At 34.6% G+C, this 26,813-nt stretch overlaps 1 long non-coding RNA gene across 1 annotated transcript in view; it reads right to left on the reverse strand.

Annotated features, from left to right (window-relative positions):
- LOC105475435 (uncharacterized) overlaps positions 1-26,813 on the reverse strand; it is a 248,925-nt gene that overhangs the window by 180,732 nt on the left and 41,380 nt on the right. Inside the window, exon 3 of the long non-coding RNA XR_011622018.1 lies at positions 3,610-3,684. This is a non-coding gene — a long non-coding RNA (uncharacterized lncRNA). The remainder of the gene's footprint in view (positions 1-3,609; positions 3,685-26,813) is intronic.

Genomic DNA, 26,813 nt, shown 5'->3' on the forward strand with positions numbered 1-26,813 from the left:
TATGCTCTCATTGTGTATGTATAATTCTCATCTTAAATATGTGTCTATATCTACTTACGTATTTGTAGCGATACTGCTATAAAAACACCTACAGCACCACCAGTCATATAAAAGTCTGGCACATACAATTATGTGTACATAATATATTTAAGTACATAATACTTGATATTGATAGTAAACAACTATATAATGGTTTATGTGTTTACTATACTGTAATTTTATTTGATAGTTTATTATTTATTAACATTAATACATTTACTATAAACTGTATGTTGTATTAGGCTTGCAGCAGCCTCATACATCTTAGACTACCATATCTTCTGACTGCATCAGTTTCTCTGTGCTTGATTTAATCTCTTGGTATTTTGTTCATCATGACCCTTAGCATACAAAGTCCACTGTTAATGTTGCCAGTAAGAAGCCACATCAAGTGATTGAACTGGAAACAAAATTAAAAGTGATTAAGGACTAGGAAACTGGAAAATCAGTGACGGTTATTGTTCATCAGTCAAGCATGTCCCATTCCACCATAGCTACAGTCATGAAGAACGAGGTGACATAAGCTGTTAAAAGATCTGCTTTATTGAAGAAACTAGACCAACAAAAATTTGGGCAGGCCTTTATCAGATATGGATAAACTTCTGTGGGTCTGGATTGAAGACAAGATGCAGATGTTTAACTTAACTCTCCTAGAAATAATATCCTGAAAAGACTTTCATCCAAAAAGAGGCAAATGAATGTTGGGTTTCAAAGTCTTTAAGGACAAGATAAGTCTGCCTTGGGGGCAATGTTGTGACTATAAATTGCATCTCTTTGTGATCTGACACAGTGAGAATTCCAGGATCTTTGAGAATATCAGTAAACACACTGCCAGTATACTCCAGGACCAATAAGCAGTCATGAATGGCGAGCTCCTCTTCCAAGATGCCCTCCTAAATTTCCTATGCCAGCAAAATAGAGAAATACTCTTTGGAGAATAACTTATCTTTCAAGATTTTGTTTATTGTTAGCAATGCTGCTGCACATTCTTCTTTCATTGATGATCATTATCCCAATATCAAAGTAGTGTGTCTTTCTTCAAGCACCACCTCTTTGATCCAGACAATGGGTTGTAACCCTTTCAAGTCTGGCTGCTTGCAGCTCAGAGGCCGAAAACATGAGAAGCAAGGATTAGTAAAAAGAAAGAAGCTTTGACAAAATGATAGCAGATGTGAGATGGCTGGGCTGACATCTCCAAGAAACTATCTCAGCCTTATGAGCTTACTGAGAAGGTTTAAGAAGGAAAACTTGGTGTGGAAATATGTGGGAGTGGTGCAGGAGTGTGCAGGTCTGCGTGTCTTGTTCCAATGGTTATCTTGAGTAATTGCCTATCCAGAGCTCCTGTTTGTGTCATCATGACTTCGACTTGGTAGTGGTGGAGTAACTGTTCATAACTACCCCTAAGCAGGAAAATTCTACAGCTAGTTGACTATGCCTGGTCTGTTTCAAATTAGCCCCCAGAATTTCTAAGTGAGCATATAATCAGATAAATGTGCATCATGCAAGGGAGTATCTGGTGGGAAAGGGAGAGAAACAAAGAGTTTCAAACATATGTTTCAAGGCTGAAAGTTAAAAAGGAAAAAAAAAATGTTTTAAAGAACATTTTGAAGCTAAACTACTTGGTTACAGAAAGAAGGAAGTATAGCAGCTTTTAAGGCCTACTACCTGAGGCAGACCTTTGCCCTGGGTATTGAGGCAATTGAGGAAGATTCTGAGAACACACATGAAATCTTGGAAGGATTACAACTTCTATGACTGTATTAAGAAACTTCTTTGGGCTTGGATTGATGTTACCGAGGAGTATATGAATGGCATCTGGTAAAAGATACTTAAGAGGTTTGTCCATGAATTTGAAGGATTTGTCAAGGATGCGAAGGTTGCAAACATTAACAAGACTGTGGTTAAAATGGAAAACAACTTTAACCTGGTGTGGATGAGGATGACATTGAGGAATTTCTACAGGTGGTTCCTGAGGAAATTACTAGTAAGGAGTTGTTGAAACTGATAAAAGAATGCAACTGCTGAAGAAGAGGCAAGAGAAGTGAAAACTGCAGGAGAAGATAAAGAACACCCTCCATGAATATTCACAGTGAAGGGTTTAGCAGGAGCTTTTACAGACCTCAACAAGCTCCTTAAAAAGTGTAAAAACATGGACCCCAACATCAAAATGTTTTCATTAATAGAGAGGAATATTCGTGAAGTATTATCTGCTTATAAGCAAATCTATGATAGAAAAAAAAAAAAACAAATCAAGCAAACCACAATGGATATTTTTCTGAAAGAAAAAGTGACACCTCTTAAGTGCCTCAGACAGGTCCTTCAGGAGGTTTTCCAGAGGAAAGAATTGTTATCACAGAAGATGACATGCATGTTATTGCCCCTGAAGACTGTCTAGTGGGACAAGATATGGAGGTGGAAGACAGGGATTGATGATCTTGATCCTTTGTAGGCTTAGGCTAATGTGTGTGTTTGTCTTAGTTTTTAACAAAAAAGTTTTAAAATTAGAAAACTAAAAATATTAAAAATGTTAAAAGCTTACAGAATAATATAAATGAAGAAAATATTTTTAGACAATGTATGATGTGTTTGTATTTTAAGCTAAGAATCATTACAAAAGACTCAAAAAGTTGAAAAAGTTTACAAAGGAAAAAGTTACAGTAAGTTTAATTTATTTTTGAAGAAAAATCATGTTTGTTTAAATGTAATGTAGCCTAAGTGTTCAGTGTTCATAAAGTCTACAGTAGTGTCCATTGATGTCCTCCCCCTTTCCATTCACTTACCACTCACATCCAGAGCAACTTCCAGCCCTGTAAGCTTTATTTATGGTTAAGTGCCCTATACAGGTATACTGCTTTTTATTTCTTACATCATATTTTTCCTCTACCTTTTCTATGTTTAAATATATTTAGGTACACAAATACCATTGTGTTACAATTGCCTACAGAATTCAGTATAATAGCATGCTGTACAGGTTTTTAGCCAAAAAAACAGTAGGCTATACCATACAGCCTTAGGTATGTAGTAGGCTATACCACCTAGATTTGTGTAAGTACACTCTATGATGTTCACACGATGGTGAAATTGCCTAACAATGCATTTCTCAGAATACATTCCAATCATTAAGCAACACACGAATCTCTCTATATGTGTATGTATACACACACAGATACCAGATAGATAGATAGATAGATAGATAGATAGATAGATAGATAGATAGATAGATAGAGTATATATAGCAAGGTGTGTATATATATAGCACAAGGTATATATATACAACAATGTATATATAGAGATCAAATATATATATATATATATATATACACACACCTTGCTTTTCTAAAATTATTTCAAATGTGGTCATAATTTAAATTGCATCTAAATTGTATATGAACTGCAATTTAAATTGTGGTCACATTTGAAATAATTTTAGAAAAGCAAGATATCACAAAATCTTTAGGCATATTAGTGAAAAATAGTAGTTCTCAAATCATCATCATAACTTTAAATTTTGAAAATAAAACGTTACAGGATGCAGACATGTGCTTATTCATTAGAAATTAAGCCTCTTACCTTATGACTTGTTTTCTTGTTTGAAGAGTAACTTTTAAACCTTCTTGCCGTGTTAATTGCTCTCTGCTTTCTTGTCTAGAAGAAAATGACACAAAATCAGTGATATGTTTATTTTTGTTTCTGAAGCCTAGTATAAGCAAATAAAATCTACTCTGCATGAAAATACATTTTTTTTTCCTACTTTAAAAAATTAAAATACAGAGTTTTGGTGTCTCAGTTCTCGCTAATATGATTATGAAAATAGTCAAGCTATGAAACCTGAACAAAATGCATTTATGAAACAAACATGAAAAGGAGCAGTATTTTTAAACTTATAAATTATCATTTCCTAGAGAATTTAAATACAGGTGAAACTGGAAAAGTTAAATTTATGAGATTCAAACTAAATTATTTTAAACGTCTTTTACGGGGAGAAAATAAAAACTGAAGATCCATTACGTTGATACCATGTTGAGAATTACAAAATGTAACTTAGGAGAATAACATACCCTTGAAAACATCTATGTAACATAAACAATAAGAAATAAAATTGAAAAGCAAACTTTCAACAGAAATACTGTACTTTTGAGTGCTGAGATTTTAAGCAGTTTTAAAGCAAGCAAAACATCATCAAAAACAAAACAAATGACAATGTTCTGATATTTCTGAAACTGCACAATCACAGAACTTCGCTGTAGAATATTTTAGAATTCAACTATTTTCATCTTTAATCCGACCTTATTTTACTTTCCTTTTGCTCTTAGGGCTCTTTAACATGAACAATTTAGGAAAAAACACTTGCTTTCAAATTCATATAATTGAAATTTTTACAGCTCATGACTACTTTTAAACAAAATATATACAGATTGACCTAATTTATGCCAGTTTCTGTGCTACATATCCACCAAAACTTGAGTAATTAAATGAGAAATTATTTGTTTTATTTAAACGCAGGACTCACAATAAAAAACAAAATTTTTTAAAAATGCGATTTCACCATCTCTATATTAACATATTGCGATGAATAATATATCAATTCGCAATAAATTTTTATTTATATAACCTTAATCCTACCTAAATAAACTCTCAGTTTGAACCCAGACTTTGTTTTTAAACATTAAAGTGATAAAGAATATGCAGAAATAAGTTTTACAAATTTGTTGTTATACAATGCAAACCTCCTCAGAAAATAACAATTAAAATAAGAAGAAAATTCATGATTTGATAGATTAACAACACACACAGTGATACAGATTGCAATTGAGCCCAGATAAACAATTTCTGAATGAAACAAAAATAAGCACCATAGTAGCCCGGAAGAATGCTGTGGCTAGGTGGTTTTGCTTGGGGTGATTTGGGAAAAATAACGCTTATTTGACAAACAATAGCAGTTCCTGGAAAATATTAAAAGAGGCATTTAAAAATTATACATCTCTACCTCTAAGTTTTGATATTTGGGAACTATTCAAAACACTTGCAGACACTTTTAAAATATCATGATAATTATATTAGCAAAATCATACCAGTGATCATCACGTCCCTCAGGTAGTCAAAATCACTTCCTTCTATTTTGAATATTTCTAGTGTCCAACAAAGATTATCTCAATCAGGAATAACTGTATTCATAATGCTACTTAATTTCCTACTAAATTTTTGGGAGAAGGTTATAGGGAAATAATTATTAACTTCCTTTGAATTTGAATTGTTCATTTTTCTTACCAAAAATAGTCTTTGCACAGCTATAAACACTTATCTTGGAGCTAATCTTCAGAGAGTTCCTTTATTTCCATTTACTTGTGAAAGTAATGAAATTCAATTTCTGTGTACAGCTATACCTCTGCAGTACAGTCTTCAGTTAATATGAAAGCAAAGCAGGGAGGTATGTGCGTAAAAGGGGAGAGAGAGCAGGCAATGGGTGTAGGATAGATGGACATGGGAAGCTGGGCTTATATACCTGCTTCACTAATGTCTTAAGCAATTTTCTGTTGTTTATAATAGAGTACCTAAAGCAGGATAATTTATAAATAAATTTTACTTTTATAGTTTTGGAGACTGGAAAGGTCGAAGTTAAGGGGCATATCTGGTGAGGGCCTTCTTGCTGATAGGAACTCTGCACAGTTGAGAGGTGGCTCAGGGTATCACATAGAGGGGACTGAGTGTGCTAAATCAGGCACCTCTTTATTCTCTGATAAAGCCACTAATGCCACTCCTATGATAATCCATTTTTCCATTATTTGTTTTATTTTTTTAATTTTATTTTATGTTCTGGGATACATGTGCAGAATGTGCAGTTTTCTTACATAGGTAAATGTGTGCCATGGTGGTTTGCCCAACATTTCTCCATTATTTATTAATCCATGAACAGATGAATTCATTCATAACCCAATCACCTCTTAAAAGCCCCATCTCTCAATATTACCATACTAGGGATTAAATTTCAACATGAGTTTTTGAGGTAACACTCATCTATAGCATTCTGCTGCAGCCACCCCAAACTCATAATCTTTTCACATGCAAATACATTTATTCAATCCTCATTGCCCCAGTGTCTCAATTAATTCCAGCACCGAATCAAAAGTCCGAAATTCACAGTCTCATCTGTGTACCTTATCTCATCTTTAATCTGTGTAATTAAAGCAAGTTATCTATTCCCAGTATACATTGGTAGAACAAGCATACAAAAGATATTCCCATTTCAAAAGGGAGAAATAGGCAAAAAGAGAGAAAGCCTGGAACCCAGAAGGACAGGCATTAAATCTTATAGCTGGAAAATAATAGCTTTTGACTCCATGTACTACCTCCTGGACAGAATGGTATGGGAATTTGGCCCCCAAGGTCTCAGTCAGCCCAATCTCTATTCCTTTACTGGGTGCAACTCATATGGCTGCCCATACAGGTTACAGTTCAGTGCCTGAAGCTTTCCCAGGGGAGTCTAGAAGATTTATAAAATGCTTTCTGGGTCTTCCATTTTCTTGAGAAATAGCATCTGGCTCCCTTCTATTTATGTTAATCTGCTAATCTCTTCACCAAAATGTCACTGTGCTACAACCTTCGTTTTCTCTCCTAAACATACTTTTTCACTCTCATGGTCAGGATGAGAGTTTTCCAAATGTCTTTGCTCTGCTTCCCTTTTGATTACAAATTATGTGTTTAAATTATTCTTTTGTTCTCAAATCTCAGTAAGTGGCCAAAAGTAACCATGCAGCTCCTTCTACATTTTGTTTAGAAATTCCTTCTGCAAGATACCCTAGTTCCCCATGCACAAGTTAGACCTTCCACAAAGCCCTTGGGCATGGACACAGTTCAGTCAAGTTAATTGTCAACTTATAACAAGAATAGCCTTTACTTTAGTTGCTAGAAAATGTCCTTTGTTTTTTCCTCAGTTTATCTGAATCCTTGTCAGAATAACTTTTACTGTTTATATTTTTATTAGTGCTCTGGTCATGACTAGTTAATCAAGCTCTAAGGAGTTCTAAACTTTCCCAGTCTTTATCATCTTCTAAGACCTATTTAGAGTCTAGAACTTTTCTATCCCACTTCTGCAATTATCCCCACCTCTGCCCGTTACCCAGTCCTAAAACTGCTCTGACACTTTGAGGTGTTTATTATCAGCAACATCCCACTCCCAGTACCAATTTTCTATCTTCATTGGTTTTCTGTTGCTTAAAACAGAATACCCAAAACTTTGTCATTTATAAAGAAAATAAATTTATTTCTTACAGTTCTAGAGGCTGGGAAGTTCAAGGTCAATGGGGAACATCTAGTGACGGTCTTCTTGCTGGTGACGACTCTGCAGAGTCCAAAGGTGGCACAGAGCATCACATGGCAAGAGAGATATACATGCTAGCCCAGGTCTCTGTTTCTTCTCTTATAAAACCACTAATTCTACTTCTGTGATAACCCATTAATCTATGTATAAATTAATAAATTCATAAGGATGAAGCTCTCATGATCCAATCACCTCTTAAAGCCCCCATCTTATTTCTACGTGAGTTTTTTGAAGTAATAAACATTCAAACCATAGCACCCATAAAACACACAGTTATCATATTTAGTAGATTGAAATACTCAAGGTGAAATTTGCATTTATATATAAGACTGGCTTTAGCAACTTTCTTTGAAAATGTAAATACCACTGAGTGGTTTAATAGTTCAAATGGACATTGAGTTTTAAACACTTCAACATTCACTGGTTGGTTAGCATCCTCTTTCCTTTAGGTGACATCAGTGTTATGAACTGTCAGTATTAGGAGAAACGGAAAGGCTAGGTATGGAAGGTGGTCACTGCAGAGAATGAACAAGCAGGAATGGAATACCACAGTAGCAGCAGATTCAACAGGAAGCAAATGAAAGATAGGAGATACAAGAAAAGTAGCCTTAGACAGTTCACTCATTGTGTGTTTTTTCTCCTGTATATTTAGTCTTATGCTAAGGGTTGTCAAAGCCACGGCATAAACATAGCTTATCTTCATAAAGCATTGATTATATCCCAGCTTTTGGAGGTAGAGATCAATAATTTGACCAAGTAATTTAAATATCTATATGTTAAATACCTATATGTTAAATCCAAATGAAAATATTATTTACAAGAACACATACATTGTGTGTTGTTTTAGGTTGAAATAGGAATTTCAAAACATCTTGAGGCTTTAGGGTAGCTATTCTAAATTAAATCCCAGCTCTGTGGATAGACAAGTTTTATTACCAGCACTTTAGATGAAAAGTTTGAAAAGCACCACTATCTAATCTTGCCTGTTCTATACCTAACTTACATCATTATTATGCATAGAAAACAGTCTGACACTGGTAAAGCTGTTCAAAAGAGAATGTAACTTAACAACACAGACTTTTAAAAAAGTGATACATAAAAATGAAGAGATGTGATGCTTCTTTACATAAAAGGAACGTATTATACTTGTGGGAGGATTTGTCTCAGCAATAATGTGATACCATCAAACGTCTTAACAGAGATGAAAAAGAAATAAAATGAATAAGCTGCTTGACAAAGGAAGTCATTAAAAATTTTTGGCTCCTCAAAGTCTTCTCTGAGGTACCATCATTTAAGGCCTTTCTAGAAAGATATCGTATCCTTTTTTTAAGAAGTCATATTTCTTCACTACATTCAAAATAGGAATACATACACCTGAAAATATAGATATTTTATTAATTTTGGATGTACACAATGCTTGATTTATTCATTATAGCCATTCTTTCAAGAGCACCTGTGCACAGCTCTCACGGAGACGACACAAAAGGGCTGGCGAACACTAACCCTGCAGGTCGATCATCTGAGAAACCATGTCGGGATCCTTCAGGGCTGTGGGGGAGCACATACAACAGAGAGGAAGGAAGCTGGGCACCAGCCTGTCTGAGCTCAGATTTTCCCAATAACCCCATGGCTTTGGAATTATTTTTATGATCATTTTACGGATGAAGAGAGGAGAGTTTTTTTTAAAGGTTATGCAATTTGATAAAGTCACACAGGTCGTGAGTTCTAGAGCCAGGTTTCATCCACATAAAATCTGGTTCAGAGTTTGTAACCACTATGCTATAACCTTTCTCCAATTAACTCACAGAACAAACTAATGGTTTTCCTATATAAGATTTTTTCCCTCATGCACATTTCTGTTTTTCTTTGTGGATTTCTAGGTCCAAGAAAGTCTCCTTAGATATCAGTAAACACAAAAACTTAAAAAAAAAAAAAAGCTTAATAAATATGTAAGTTAGAAATAGCTATAAAACTAAACTAGTATTTTTGTAAACTAAATGAAATTCAGATAATTTCACAAGCCATGGAAATTCTATCTACTCAGGTGCAGTGACTTGCATCATTACCTAGCCAGCTTTTCTCAGAGCCTTTACATGGTGCTAAGGGAACTGTTAGCTTGGCCTAAAAGTGTTCATTTGTTACCCAGTGATGACAATTACCTGTCTCCTCCTCTTCCATAGACTCTTAATCCCCAAATGGAAAGTGCTGCCAGCCAAATTTATAGAGATCCTCATTTAAGGCAAGGATATCAAATTCAGAGATTATGTTGAGCAGTATGTATGTCGGCAAACCAAGCCCACAGCATCAAAAGTATATAACACAGAACAATGCCCAACAGGCAGCAAAGTCAAGCGATGACTGCCAAGTAATGGTTGTTTGGTCAAAGGCAGTGGGCCAGGTTTCCAGGATCAGGTTAGAATTAAATGATTAACTCACAGGGTTGAAAGAGCTCACTAGGATACCAAGTAGAATCCCAGTGCCCTAGAGGGACCCCCACAGACTGAAACAGCTGCTGCTTCTGCTACAAGCCTAGATGCCAGTAATACAAAGACTAAATTCGCTTCTATTTCTTCAGCTTTCTAACTGTATGAAACACATGCCATCTTTTCACCCATGTTTCATCAAAACATACTTGGATTAGATTGCTTCTTTTTATTCTAAAGTTTAATTGTTAATATGTTTCAGAATTTCTCAATATGATGCTAACAACAGCCTGCCTGTCTCACTCACGTGGAGTAGACTTGAAGCTAGTACATTTTGGCCACCTTCTTCACAGGGTATTTTAGGCAGTAACATTATGACCTTCTGGAAGGGCAGGGACGTCACAGCATATGCCCTGCTTTTCTTTCCCAAGTTCTACTTGTCTGAGAGTCTGTCTTATGCTGCTCCACCCTGCTCTAAAAGCTTTAAAACAAGATTGCATTGCCAGTCTATACCACAGTATAAGCACAATATAAATAGTGGTTAGCAGTTTTCAAGGTGATATCACCTTATTTTCTCATTTCAGCTTTAAATCTGCTTTAAATTTAAATCCACTTCAGATTGCGGAATTATTGTTGTTGTCATTGTAGAGATGAGAAAAGGAAGCTCAGAAGTCTGAAAGTTGGCTGGGCGCAGTGGCTAACGCCTGTAATTCCAGCACTTTGGGAGGCCGAAGCAAACAGATCACGAGGTCAGGAGATTGAGACCATGCTGGCTAATACAGTGAAACCCCATCTCTACTAAAAATACAAAATATTAGCCGGGCATGATTGCGGGCACCTGTAGTCCCAGCTACTCGGAAGGCTGAGGCAGGAGAATGGCATGAACCTGGGAGGTAGAGCTTGCAATGAGCCAAGATTGCACCACCTTACTCCAGCCTGAGCAACACAGCAAGATTCTGCCTCAAAAAAAAAAAAAAAAAAAAAAAAAAAAAAAAAAAAAAAAAGACCTCAAGGGCACATAGTTAATAAGAGAAAAGCAATGCTTGACCCCAAGTCTGCCATTTGCACCTCCCAACTTCTCTTGTTGCTTTGTGTAGTTATAATATGTCCTTCTTCAGAATATAAGCTAGGAGGCTCCGCATCTCCTCTGGCACTTAATTACGTAAGATACACATAATACATAACCAACAATCTGTAAAGTATCTGAATTACCATTCCAGAAATACTATCATACAAATGGAAAATTCATTTCTTAAGATCAACAAATATAAAATTTAACTGTAAGCAACGTAAGTGACTTTGATTAGAGAAAACCACAATATTAGTGTCAGAGAAAGAGACCAGTTTTCCTTTTCTTTTTAAATTGAAAATGTAATACATTATTGATGCCCTGAACCTTAGTTGTCTGAAAAACAAAATAACATGAAGAGAGTGTCTCTATATTCATTCATTAAACTGGCATCTATCAAGAACCTACTTGGAAAAGGCACCACTTAGGCCGACACAGGAACATTTGTAGGATGTAGAAGATGCAAGGAAGAACAAGTTCTACTACTCCCCTCTTTTGAGGGGCATAAACTATCTTGTAAGCAAAAACTTGAAACATAACCAGAACATTTTATATACCTACTGTGTGCAAGGTATGTTGTTGAATACTTAATAGGCCTTTATTTTATAGTTCAGTAATCTGAGCACAAAAATTAAATCAAACACCAAGCCCAGTTGCCTTGTGGGGAAGTCAAAATGAGTTTAAGTCAAAAGATACTTAAGGCAAAACAAAATAAACTGATGAAGCACACCTTACTGGCCCCTTGTCCCAAGTTATTTGCTTCTTATGTATTTTTTTCAGTATATATATATATATTGAATATATATATATATATTGAATATATATATATATATATATATTTTATAAAATATATATATGCCACCAAAATGTTAACAGCCCTATGCATTTTTGGCATAAAAGTGTTCATTCGTTACCCAGTGATGACAATTACCTGTCTCCTCCTCTTCCATAGACTCTTAATCTCCAAATGGAAAGTGCTGCCAGTCAAATTTATAGAGATCCTCATTTAAGGCAAGGACATCAAATTCAGAGATTATGTTGAGCAGTTATATATATATATATATATACTGCTCTTTCTCTCTCTATATATATATTTTTTGTTTGTTTGTTTGTTTTGTTTTCTTTTGTTTTTGTTTTTTGAGATAAGAGTCTCACTCTGTCACCCAGGCTAGAGTACAGTGGTACCATGCCTGGCTAATTTTTGTACTTTTAGTAGAGATGGGGTTTTGCCATGTTCGCCAGGCTGTTCTTGAATTTCTGCCTTCAAGTGATCCATCCACTGCAGCCTCTGAAATTGCTGGGATTACAGGCGAGAGCTACTGCGCCTGGCCCTACATTTATTTTCTATACAGTCAATCATAAAGCCCCCAAATATTTTACAAATAAACTAGTAAGGGTCACCAAACTAGGAGAACAAGAAATAGTCCCCCAAATACGTATGAAAAAGTGAGTCTTTTAACAGCTGTGTTTGTCATTCTTAATCAGAGAGCGCAAAACTGAATCTGATTCACTAAATGAAATACTGTATGACAAATATAAAAGGAAAATATTCCTTACCCAATATTTCCTGTGTGTGCAGAATGAGGATCATTACAGCAGGGAATGTAGGAAAGAGGATGGAGATCAATACAAGAAGAGTTCTAAAGATCTTCACAGGGATAATTATGCTAGAGAACAAGGACGGACAAGCAGCCTCATCACCAGGACTTCCATATCCCATTATCACAACACAGCACCCTTGTCCTGACAGCATCAATAGTTGTGTAGTTGCCATACAGAAGCCACTATAAATATAGCCATACCTCATTAATCAGTAAGAATATCTGCACCTATTACTCATGTAGGGAATAATGATTTAGCAGCTGTGCATACTAGAATAAGGTATGTGTGAGAGTTAGAAAAATAGGGTTAATGCTTATATCATTTTGACAGAGACTCAAAGTTTTATGATTTATTCTACACCCTCTAGGAATAAATACAAATGATCTCTCCTGAAGAAAGTAAATAATTGCTTTTTTTCCATAAAAAAAAAAGCACAGGGCTGTTAATAATTGCTTTTTACTTTAAAAAAATGCACAGGCTGTTAACATTTTGGTGGCATATATTTTGTTAATCAATAAAATAACTATAAAATAAATTGCTTCATTGCTGTAGTTTCATTTAAAGGTTTTCTCTGGCTTCAAAACGTACATCAGTTCAATAGATTTTTTTTTTTTTTTTTGAAAGTGGCAGCCCTTTTATTTGCAAATATGCACACACTCTCGGGCGAAGTTCTCTGGTCCTCGGGTGTGGGGGGCCAGGGAAGTCGCGCCAGCACTCTCGGGTGATGTTCTCAGGTCCACAAATGCGGGGGCCAAAGAAGTCACACCGGCTCCTGCCGGCTAGATTTTTTAAATAATGCAACTTTTCTATGATTAAATCTCCAGTGATCTCCATTGTCTTATTGAGGATCAATGTTTTGTGGTACCGAACCAAGATAAGAGCCAGACTACCTGAATTCAAATTGTAGTTCTGCAATTCATTGCTGTGGGACTTTTTTTTTTTTTTTTTTACTGAAATTTTTCTGTTTAACATGAAGAGAATGTCTTTATGTTCATTCATTCAACAGGCATTTATCAAGAACCTACTTGGTATAAGCACAACTAAAGCCTGTACATGACACATTCTATGATGTAGAAGATGCAATGAAGAACAAGTTCTACTCCCCTCTCTTTGACTTCCTCATTCCTCAGTTCCTTCACTTCGGTATTTTAAAGTTGTCCACTTTCTCTCTTCAGTAAATAAAACTCATTCCTGCCCCAATTCATGTGACTATACTCTCCATCTCACGGGATTCATTCACAGCCAGACTTCCTGAGTGATCTGTGCTCATTATTCTTCTTCCTCTGGACTTTCCCAATCCTACTTAGGCCAACCTGGCTTCTGCCACCACCATTTCACTGAAAATATTTTTATGCTTGTCCACAAAACCTCCAGGCAAATTATCCAATGGACATTTTTTATTCCTCACCTTATTTTTCATGTGTCACCATTTGGCAAAATGTTCTATTTCTTGCATTCTTACTCTCTCAATTTCCATGACAATATGTTCTCTTAGTTTTTCTGCAAAATTAATTTGTTGTGTTTTTCTCCTTCGTTCCTTATTAATATATTATTGTCTTAGATCTTTCACAGGTAAAGTTATTTAGAAGAGAACACTGAGATGAAGACTGGAACGAGGTGCTATTTAGGGATCCTTGCCTGTGATAAGAAGGGGAGAATGCAGCATTGTATAGATGGGTAGAAAAGGAATGGCTATAAAAACTATTAATGCATACAGAGGTGGGGGGCGGTGTTAAGATGACATACTACAAGCAGCTCATGTGCACAGCTCTCATGAGGAGGAAACAGAAGGGCTAATGAACGTTGACCATGCAGACAGATCATCTGAGAAACCATGTCAGGATTTATTAGGTCAGCAGGGGAGCACATAGCACAGAGAGAAATGACAGAAAGGAGGAGGAACTCTTTCCTAACTCATTCTATCTGGTATCACTGTGATAGCAAAACTTGGCAAAGACACAATAAACACAGAAAATTTCAGGCCAATATCCTTGATAAACATAGATGCAAAAATCCTCAACAAAATACTAGCAAACCAAATCCATCAGCAGATCAAAAAGCTAATCCACCACAATCAAATAGGCTTTATACCTGCAATGCAATGTTGTGAACATCAGAGTGAACAGGTAACCTACAGAATTGGAGAAAAAGTTTGCAATCTATCCATCTGACAAAGGGCTAATATCCAGAATCTACAAGGAACTTAAACAAATTTACAAGAAAAAACGAACAACCCCATCAAGAAAAGGGGAAAGGGTATGAACAAACACATCTCAAAAGAAGACATTTATGCAGTCAAGAAACATATGAAAAACACCTCTTCATCACTGGTCATTAGAGCAATGCAAATCAAAACCACAATGAGATACCATCTCATGGCAGTTAGAATAGTGACCATTAAAAAGTCAGGAAACAACAGATGCTGGAGAGGATGTGGAGAAACAGAAACACTTCTATACTGTTGGTGGGAGTATAAATTAGTTCAACCATTCTGGAAGACAGTGTGGTGATTCCTCAAGGATCTAGATCCAGAAATGTCATTTGACCCAGCAATTTCATTACTGGGTATATATTCAAAGGACTATAAATGATTCTACTATAAAGCACATGCACATGTATGTTGATTGCAGCACTATTCACAATATCACAGACTTGGAACCAACACAAATTCCAATCAGTGATTGACTGGATTAAGAAAATGTGGCACATATACACCACAGAGTGCTATGCAGCCATAAAAAAGGATGAGTTAATGTCCTTTGCGGGGACATGGATGAAGCTGGAAACCATTATCCTCAGCAAACTAACACAGGAACAGAAAACCAAACACCGAATTGTCTCACTCACAAGTGGGAATTGAACAATGAGAACATATGGGAATAGACAGGGGAGTGTCACACACTGGGGTCTGTGGGGGGTGGGGGGAAAAGGGGAGACATAGCATTAGGAGAAATACCTAATGTAGATGATGGGTTGATAGGTACAGCAAACCACCATGGCCCATGTATACCTATGTAACAAACCTGCACATTTTGCATATGTATTTGAGAATTAAAGTATATATATAAACAAATTTTAAAAATCAGTGCACAAAAATTAGTAAAATTTCTATACACAAACAACATGCAAGCTGAGAGCCTAATCAAGAATGCAATCCCCTTCAGAATAGCCACAAAAAATACCTAGGAATATAGCTGATCAAAAGATCTCTACAACGAGAATGCTGAAAGAAATCAGAGGTGACCACATTTTCCACGACTTGTTGTAGAAATTATTTGCCTTTTGTTTGCCAATGACTTGAATGACAACATTGAACTTCCTTTGCTACTGGCTCTCAAATATAGAAAATTCCAAACTACTCTGTTTAACATAGTTACTTGAAAGAAGGCTACCTATTTTCTTGTCTAGAGGAAATGAGAGTTTTCTTTACAAATAAATTTGTAATATACTTGCAATCATAGTTTAATTAAGTAGAAGCTAAATCCTATGGAAAATTGTTCTCACTTTATAGGATGATTCTTTCCGTCCTTCTTTGTAACAAACTGTATTGCACCAGCAAGCACATGTATCTCTTTGTGGAAAAAATGCAGAAACTAAAAAAAGGAGGAAAATAGTATTCATTGAATGACCTCATGTGAAATACTCATTTATATTGGAGCTACAAAATCACATATTAAAAACATGCTTCATCAATTGAATTGTTTAAAATAGTTTATCATGTCTAATGAGCCTTATTCAGTAATAAAGTACAACTTACAGAACATTCAACACCACTTAGAGCCCACAAATGGTTATGTATTTAGCCAGTATAATTTCTTCTGAGGTTTACATAATTTATTGTAAACTTCAGGGGTTTATAAAGGTAGAATCAATTATGTTTGTAAACCCTACACATTACACACAGTAAATGAAGGGGTGGCCTGCCCCTCCACATCTATGGGCATTTCTCGTTAGGTGGAACGAGAGACTTGAGAAAAGAAATGAGACACAGAGACAAAGTATAGAGAAAGAAAAAGTGGACCTAGGGGACCCGCGCTTAGCATACAGAGGACCCACGCTGGCACTGATCTCTGAGTTCCCTCAGTATTTATTGATCATTATCTTCACCATCTCAGAAAAGGGTAAGTGGCAGGACAATAGGATCATCTAGGGAGAAGGTCAGCAGTAAGACATATGAATAAAGATCTCTGTGACATGAATAAGTTTAAGGAAAAGTGCTGTGCCTTGATATACATATGCAAATATCTCCATAAACCTTTTTAGTGCATAAAGAGCAGCACTGCCGCTAGCACTAGCACGTCCCACCTTCAACCCTAAGGAGGTTTTCTCCTTTCTCAGTAAATAGAACATACAATCGGGTTTTACACGGAGATGTTCCATTGCCCAGGGATGAGCAGGAGACAGATAGTTATCTCTATCTCAACTGCCAAGAGGCCTTCTTTCCTCTTACACTGGTCCTCCTCAGCACAGACCCTTCACAGGTGTCAGGCTGGGGGACAATCAGGTCTTTCCCTTCCCACGAGGCCATATTTCAGACTATCACATGGGGAGAAACCTTGGACAATACCTAGCTTTCCTAGGTAGAGGTCCCTGCCACCTTCCGCAGTGTGTGTGTCCCTGGGTACTTGAGATTAAGAGAACGGTGATGACTTTTAACCAGCAAGCTGCCTTCAGGCACTTGTTTAACAAAGCACACCCTGCACAGCCCCAAATCCCTTAAACCTTGAGTCACCACAGCACATGTCTCTTCAAGGACAGGGTTGGGGGAAGGGTTACAGATTAACAGCATTTCAAATACAGAACAAAATGGAGTCTCTTATGTCTACTTCTTTCTGTATAGACACAGTAACAGTCTGATCTCTCTTTCTTTTCCCCACAGTAAATAATTGACAAAGAACGTACAATAGAAAATTTTGTAAGTCCAAAATTATCTAATATTTTTTCATTGGTCACAAATGTCTGGCTCTCTGAACGTATTTTCAAAACAAATTCAATGTATATACATATCCAAATCACTACCACCAGATGTATGCAGTACAGTTGCATTCAAAATATTATAATCCCATCAGTTATAAAATATCTGCATATATTTGTATATTTTTATGGAAATAATTGATGAATAATTATTAAATGAATGAATCTATATTGAATGAATATGTAGAATGCTGAAAAATAAAAAAGAACTCAAATTTTATTTTGGCTTATAGCAAATCAATTACCAAATCACTGTAAGGTACAGTGGTAGAAAAAATAAAATAATTTATATCCTAGAAAAAGCACATAAAATGTGGCATGTTGGTACAAGTTGTAAAGTTTACAAATTGTATTATTTATAAAATTATTTATAATTTTACAATTGTAAATTGTAAACTTTTATTACCTTTTATTGTTTTAAAATCTTAAGAATACACCCCTCCACCATAACAAATAAACAAATAACATGCTTCCAAAAACATAACTGAAATTGCTCATAAACAAAATTTATAGGTAATTGAGGTTTCAGAAAATGTGTTTGACTACCTCTCTTAAGAAAACCACCATTTTCAAAGAAAATAACATCTTTTTGGATATATGTTATCTATATGTACTACATATTATAATTACATATCATGTACCATGTATTTGGATTACATATGTATATATTTTAATCAGCCCTACATTTCAATGTACTAAATCTTTAATAATTCAAACTAAAATTATGTAAAATGAAGAATATTTATTGCATTCTTAAATAGCTATAAGTCATTTACATTTCTACCTGTACTATATACATTACAAAATACTTAAATAAACATAATCCAAATAATTATATCACAGCAGACTATGAAATTTTATTCCAGAATACTACAAACCCGAATTAAAAGATGTTGACAGACTATATATTCTATTAGCAAAGGAAATTGACAATTAGGGTAATTGCTTGATTGAAAGAAAACAAGTAACTGTGATCTGAGATAATGTACTGAGCATAATTTATTTTAATCTTAATTAAAAGACAAGTATTTTCATAGAACACAACGATGTATTTTCAATGCTGTAAATGCAATTTAAACATAAAAGAGGCCATATAATAGTGGATTGGATTTTATTTAAGATTTTACATTTTTAAGTGTAATTTTAGCTTCACAGCAAAATTGAGAGGAAAGTACAGAGAAAACCCATATGGTCCTTCGCCACATATGCAAAGCCTCCTTATTATCAGTATCCCCCACCAGAGTGGTGTATTTGTTACAATTTATGAACTTACAGTAAAACATCATTATCACCCAAAGTCTATAGTATTTATTAGTGCTCACTCTTGGTGGTCTACTTTCCATGAATTTGGACATGTTCTTAATAATGTTTATCCACCATTATATAATTATATAGAGTATTTTGATTTCCCTAAAGATTCTCCATGCTTTACCCATTTATCCTTCCTTTCCTCCAACCCCTGGAAACCACTGATCCTTTAGGCGTATCTATAGTTTTGCCTTTTCCATAAAGTCATATAGTTGGACTCATATACTATGTAGCCTTTTTAGATGAACTTCCTTCATGATATGCCTATAGCTACATGCATTTAAATTTCCTCTGTGTCTTTTCATGACTTGATAGCTCATTTATTTTTAGCACTGAATAATATTCCATTGTTTGGATGTACCACAGTTTATTTATCCATTCACCTATTGAAGGACATCTTGGTTGCTTCCAAGTTCACTAATTGTAAATAAAATCGCTATAAACAGCTGTGTGCAGGTTTTGTGTGGAAATTCCCCCAGTATCTAAAGTACATGAAGGAATCTATAGATACTCCTGACCCATGTTTATACTATGCACAATTTCTTTCTTTCCCCTTTTTACAATTTCACAGATAGAAGACTCATTCTTACTATAGATCTTTGTGATTTCAACGTGAAATTATTTTTCCTTACTGTGTACAATGCCTTCACTTTTTTACTTAAAACACTTGACAACATTGTTTTCACACATCTCAGTTGTCAGCATCACTACTCTTAAGTTTTGGAGAGTTTATTAAGTAAAATAAAGGTTTCTTGAACACCAGCACTGCAATGCCAAAGCAGTTGACCTAATAACCCAAATGGCTATTAGCAGGCAGTTAGCAAATATAATGTGGGTACACTGGACAAAGGAATAGTTCAGGTCCCAGGCTGAATAAAGTGGGATAGCATCACACTACTCAGAATGACTCACAATTTACAGCTTACAAATTATTTCAAAAAGTTGCCATTTAATATTTTCAGATTGAGACTTAGCTGAACTGAACCACAGAAAGTAACACTGCAGATAAGGGGGAACTGCTTTATCTTCTTTTAATTTGCATTTCTCTGATGACATGTGATGTGGAGAGTCTTTCATATACTTGGTGCCATCTGTATATCTTATTTGGTTAAGTGTCTGTTTAGATTTTTGGCTCATTTATTAATCAGGTTGTTTTCTTATTGTTGGGTTTTAAATGTTCTTTGTATGTTTTGGAGAATAGTCTTTTACATGTGTTTGCAAATATTTTCTCCCAGTCTGTGGCTTATGTTTTATTATCTTGACAATGTCTTATGCAGTATAAAATCTTTTTAACAAAGTCCAGCTTATCTATTTTTTAGTTTATGGAGTACGCTTTTGTGTTGGAGGTAAAAAGTCATGAGCAAATCATAGGTCATCTAGATTTTCTCCTATGTTATTTTCCACTGGGTTGTGGTTTTAAAATTTACATTTACATCTGTGATTTATTCTGAGTTAATCTTTGTGAAAGTGTAAAACTTGTGTCTAGATTCAGGCTTGTGTGTGTGTGTGTGTGTGGATGTCTAATTGTTCCAGCACCATTTGTTGAAAATACTATCTTTGTTCCATTGTTATGCCTTAGCATAATCATGATAAATTGAGTATATTTATGCAGCTGTACTTTAGGGCTCTTTATTCTATTATATTGATCTATTTGTCTATTCTTTTACCAATACCCCACTATTTTGGTTACTCTAGCATTTTTGTAAATCTCGAATTTAGGTAGCGTCAATCCTCCAACTTTATTCTACTTCTTTAATATTTTTTGGCTATTCTTGGTCTCTTATCTTTCCATATAAACTGTAGAATGAATTTGTTGTTATCAATTAAGTGAATTGCTGGTATTTTTATTGGGATTGCATTATATTTATGGATAAGTTAGGAAGAGCTTATATCTTGACAATATTAAGTCTTCCTATTCAAGAAATATCTAGTTATTTGATTTCTTTCTTTAGAGTTTTTATATATTTTTTCAGATTTATCCCTAAGTATTTAATTTTTGTGGTGCTAATGTAAATGACATTATATTTTAAATTTCAAATTCTACTTGTTCATTTCTGGCATATAAGAAAGTGATTTGCTTTTGTATATTAACGTTATATAATGAAACTTTGCTATAATTGTTTAGGCTTGTTTTATTTTTCAAACTTTTTTTTCCTAAAAATATAAACTAGTGTTTCTTCCTTTTATAAACTATACTATAAAAAGACACTTCCAGCTACCCAATAGACTTTTAGTTTCAAGCTAATATATTTCCAGACTTTAAAGAAATCATTTTTCTTAAAACAAGAGTAAACATTCCTTATCTTGATATAAAGGGCTTCAAATTAAAGATGATATAAAATGATCAATAAATAAAACAGTTCATATTTTAGGGATTTAAGGGAATGAATAAGGAAAGTACATAAACATGTATCTGTAAATGTTCTTCTCAACATTGGTTACAACAATAAAAAATGTAATGCAATTCAATTGTCAACACTAGAAGACTGATAAAACAAATTATTTCAATACCCAAAAGGGGTTAAAATATGCTAATAAATATTTACAAAGGTAAATAGATTCACATTTTATTTAAAGTATACTTCATCAGTTTGAAGAGTGTTGAAAAGCAATGTTTAAAATATAATGATTCTAAACCCAGGAAAAATAGCTTAACCCAGATGTTTTCCTTAACCCAGGAAAAACACCAAAGTTGGCACAAGCATGAAGCAAGGCTTGGGCAAATGACTCTATTACATATATCTAGCAATAATATTAGCTACTTTCAGAGATAACTCCCCAAAAATTCAAAACATTAATGATTAACTGTTAAGCAAATATGCCATATTTTGCTTGTACACAGGAGTGAGAAATTACAACATATGTTTCTAATTTATTTAATCTTTGTTTATTAAAAGCATACCTCTATCCTTTCTGAAGGTTATTTTCATAAATAGATTTTGTGGAAACACCCTATAAGAGATTGTCACCCAATGATTCATCATACAATTCCAGTAGAAAAACTAATTCATTTAATCTGTGTTTTCTCCTGTCTGACCATGAACCAGGGATAATTACTATTTCTTGCAAATGAGGTTCAGTTCTAAAAGAGGAATAGTCTTTCCAAAGGCAGAGAAACTTTGAGAGTGCAACATTCCCCATTCTGGCTGTGAACGTCACCCTCTATAAGCAAATCTGACAAATAAACCTGGTCTCCAAGCTATCTACTTTCCTGACCATCTGTTTGTATGGCATGGTGCCCTTACTGAAAGGGCACTGCCAATTTTGTTTTGAAAAATAAAATACAGTCAAGTTAAGGTGACTAAAATTTCCTCTGCAGAAGCAGGATCTATATTGCATAGATATGCATAATTGGTTTTGTTATTTTTGCTCTTGCATCTCCTTTACTAGAGGAGAGGAGAGGGTATACTAAATGAATACTCAGATAACATGGGGAGAAAAATAGACTCAGAACAAAATAAAGTATTACTTTCTCAATAAAACCAGCAATGTGTGAAATTACATGTATCAGTATATCAATGTGATGGTCATTCTCAACATCATCACCCACATTTACCAACTCACACTCTTTAAAAAACAAAACCAAAACACCTTAAAGAAAAAATAAATGAGAATGAGATTAAGAGAGCCCACGCCTTGCTTCACAAAACACTTTGCAATTAGAGATTAGGCAAATGAAGAACACATTGGTAATGTGCCTATGAGATAATGGAGTCAACCAGCAGGTACTTCATTCAAATGAAATCCCTTGAAAGACATCACCATATAATCTAATATTCACAGAGAAATAAAAGTGATCTTGACCATATGCCTTTTATACTATTATTTTGATTTCACAACTTTTTTCCAAGAAGTTCAAGTTTATTGGTTAATAAGCAATAAGAGTACAAACCTTAGTAGATCACTAAATTTAATTGAGTTTGGTTTGTTTCTTTCCTCTTTCAGTATATCGGTCTTATTCTAAAAATACAGTCCCATTAAAATCAAACACATGCTTTCCACAAGGCTGTTTCTACTTATACTATGCTTACAGAATATTGGCATTATACACTTTCATTATTGAGAAACAGGACAAATAACTTCTCACTAGTCTTTCTTCTCAGAGGTGTGGAAGGTTGTAGACCAATCTTTACATATCTGTCATTCATATGCTACCTACGATAAAATGCATATGACTTTTTCTCAAGAATCTCAAGAATTTATATTGTACAAGAACACATGGACACAGGAAGGGGAAAAACACACACCCAGTCCTGTCAGTGGTGGGAGGGATGAGGAGAAGGAGAGCATCAGGACAAATAGCTAATGCATGCGGGGCTTAAAACCTAGGTGATGAGTTGATAGGTACAGCAAACTACCATGGCACACGTATACCTATGTAACAAACCTGCAAGTTCTGAACCTGTTTCCTGGAACTTAAAGTAAAATAATAATAATAATAAGTTTTAAAAGGTCATCCTAAAACAAACAAATAATCTATATCATAAATAGGAAAAAATTTTTTGCTAAATGTTGCTTTCTTCATAATGTATACTTTTTGATATAGGCTCCCTATTTCCCTCAAGGTATATATCTTGTGTTATATCTCAGTTAGAGATACTCTGAGATATAATTTTACCATTTACTGTTTTTACTTAATACAACTATACAACATATAATCAAATATGTAATATACATAATTGAAGACACACATGGAGATTATATAATAAATAACTATATTTCTAAATCTTAACATGTTTTTATCAATGTTGTATTTGAAACTGGCAAATGCCAAAATAACAATTTTTCACTCTGTACCACTTAACCCATCCATTTATCCATCCATCTATCCATGAGTCCATCCATACACCACTTCACATTTCTTTAAGCCCTACTGCCATGGACTGTGAAGAACATCCTGATAGTAAGCAGTGCTTGTTGAATGCTGATGAGAATGATGCAGTGGTAGACTGCTGACCTGAGAGAGTTTAGGAAGATTAAAAAAAGTAACTAGGCCGGATGTGGTGGCTCACGCCTGTAATCTCAATACTTTGAGAGGCAAACATGGGCAGATTACCTGAGATCAGGAGTCTGAGACCAGCCTGGCCAACATGGTGAAATCTCTACTAAAAATACAAAAAATTAGCTGGGTGTGGTGGTGCACACCTGTAATCCCAGTTATGCAGGAGGCTGAGGAAAGAGAGTCGCTTGAACTCAGGAGGCAGAGGTTGCAGTGAGCCGAGATTGTGCCACTGCACTCTAGCCCTCCAGCCTGGGTGACAGAGTGAGACTCCATCTCAAAAAAAAAAAAAAAAAAAAAAATGTATATAAATCCCTGAGAAGGTTAATATGGATGTTTTCCACAATTAAGAACCAATTTATTCATTGTAAAAAGAGGAAAAGAAGTAAAGATAGCACAATTGTTGGATTACAAATTTGACTATGGAAAGTTAGGGAAACAGTTCTCTAACACCTTCTATTTGCTCAAAGAAGAAAGATTGAAGGCCATCAACTAAAATTTATATAGGACAAGAGATGAGTGAAAAAATTGGAATCAAGGTGTGAAAAAGTGTTGTGAAATAAGGCAGAGTGAATTTACTACAGAAAAACAAAAGGGATCTCAGGGCAGTATTGAGATCATTTGAGTTATTATCAGAATAAAGTCAGGACCACCCACCTTTCGGGTTATGTGTTTTTCTGTAGCAACAATTAGCTACTTGGACAGCTGGTTAAACCAAGCTTAGGTTTTGTCAAGTAAATGCAACAGAGTTGAGAGCATTTGTAGAAGAGTTACAATAATTATCAACAAGGAATCCAGACTAGATTAGAAGGGAATACAATAAAGGCAACAAAGGAGTTAGTCTCGTGAACCTTGTGTAACATTTGCAGTGCCCATAAAACATAGTAGATATTGAATAATAATGTAAAATGCATCCTTTTATGGTTGTTTCTGCATTAAGTTCAGTATTGTTTTTTGTCTGTACTAACGAGCAACATAGGCATACTTAAAGGCAAAGATTCAATTGCCCATCCACATTCCAGGAGTTTTGAGAAGCTATGGGTAGCTATATGAACCCATGTATGTATGTGAGCATGTACTACACAGCATGTACACACGTGTGTAGTATTTAATCAATATGTCTCAGCACACATGCTAGACTAACATTCAAAAGAACCCACAGCTGTTCATAATTCAATATTCATTAAATTATGTATTTTCTTTTTTGCCATTTAGGTAATTTTATTATTTTAATTAGCACATAATTTTACACATTCATAAGCTACAGTGTAATATTTTGATACAAGTATGCATTGTGTACTGATCAAATAAAAGTATTCAACATATCCATCACATCAAACATTTATCATTTCTTTGTGGTGGAAACATACAAAATCCTCTCTTTAGCTATTTTGAGATATACAGTATCTTAACAATTACTATAGTTACCCTACTGTGCATTAGGACATCAGAACTTACTTTTCTTTTTTAATTAAAACTCATACCTGTTAATCATCCTCTCCACATTCTCCTCTCAAACTTCCCTCCCATTCTCTGGTAATCACTGTTTTATTAACAACTGCTGTGAGATTAACATTTTAGATTCCACGTATAAGCGAGAATATGTGGTATTTGGCTTTCTGTGTCTTGCTTATTTTTCTTAATATACTTAATACAATGTCCTCCAGGTTCTTTCCTGCTGTTGGCAATGACAGGATGTATTTTTTTTTTATGGATGAATAGTATTCCATTATGTATATATACTATATTTTCTATAATCATTTCTTTGTTGTTAAAATAAAACTCCATCTGTTTTTGAAGACTAATTACTTAGGCTGTTATCTTGGCTATTATTAATAGTGTTGCCAAAAACATAGGAGTGCAGATATGTCTTTGACATATGGATTTTGTTTCCTTTGGCCATATAACCAGTAATGGGGTTGCTGCATCATGTGGTAGTTCTAATTTTAATATATGAGAAACCTTTATTTCTTATAAGGTCAGTCAAGTGGTCATGGATTCCTTAAGCTTTTGCTGGTTTGAAAGGACTTTATTTCTCCTCCATGTCTGAAAAACTACTATGCTGGATACAGTATTCTCAGTGAACAGGTCATTTGTTGTTTTTTACTTGTTTGTTTTCCTTTCAGCACTTTGAATGTATGTTTCTATTCTCTCCTAGCCTACAAAGTTTCTGCTGAGAAATCAGCTACTAGTCCAATGAGGATTCTCTTATTGGCTTTAGCATTTTATTTTGTTTCTTTAGCATTCTCTCTGTCTTTGATTTCTGGCAATTTGATTATAATTTGCCTCTGAGAAGACCTTTTGGGACTGAATATATTTGGAGATCTTTGAGCTACTGGGATCTAGATGTCTACCTCTCTCTCCAGACTTGTGTAGTTTTTCACTATTATATTTTAAATATATTCTCTGTACCTTTCTCCATCTCTTTTGCTTTTCGAATATTAATATTGCAAACGTTTGTTTGCTTATTGACTCCCAATAAGCAAATAAACTTTATTTCTTTGTTATTTGTTATTTCTTTATTCTTTGTTATTCTTTTTCCTCCCTCTGTCTAAGTCATTTCAAAAGACTAGTCCTGAAATTCAAAAATTATTTCCTCTGCTTAATCTAGTCTGCTGTTGAAGCTTTCAAAGCATTTTTATTTCACTTATTGAATTCTTCAGTTCCAAGATTTCTATTTGCCTTTCTTATAAAATAATATCTCTTTACTGAATTTCTGATTCAGGTCATAAATTGTTTCCCCGATTTTGTTATTTACTTGTACTCTATTCTATCTGGCTGATGTTTCCTAAGATCATTATTTAGAATTCTTTGTGGGCATTTTTTAAGTTTCCTTTCTTCATGATCTATTGAATAATTACAGTATTGTGTTTCTTTGGAACTATTATTTATTTTGTTGTTGTTGTTTTGTTTTTTTGACATCTGCAAAAAGTGGTCAAACAGTCATCTCTTCCAATTTTATGAAAAAAAACTTTTGGTAACAAAACGTTTTCCTGATGTTGGGTTCTAGAGTGCCAGTTGGGTAGGATGTATTGAGTTTGGTTCGATGTGGATGCATTATTGAAGTTTCTGTGTAGTTTC

This window comes from Macaca nemestrina, chromosome 4 (genome assembly GCF_043159975.1).
Source record: "Macaca nemestrina isolate mMacNem1 chromosome 4, mMacNem.hap1, whole genome shotgun sequence".
Taxonomy (NCBI): domain Eukaryota; kingdom Metazoa; phylum Chordata; class Mammalia; order Primates; family Cercopithecidae; genus Macaca; species Macaca nemestrina.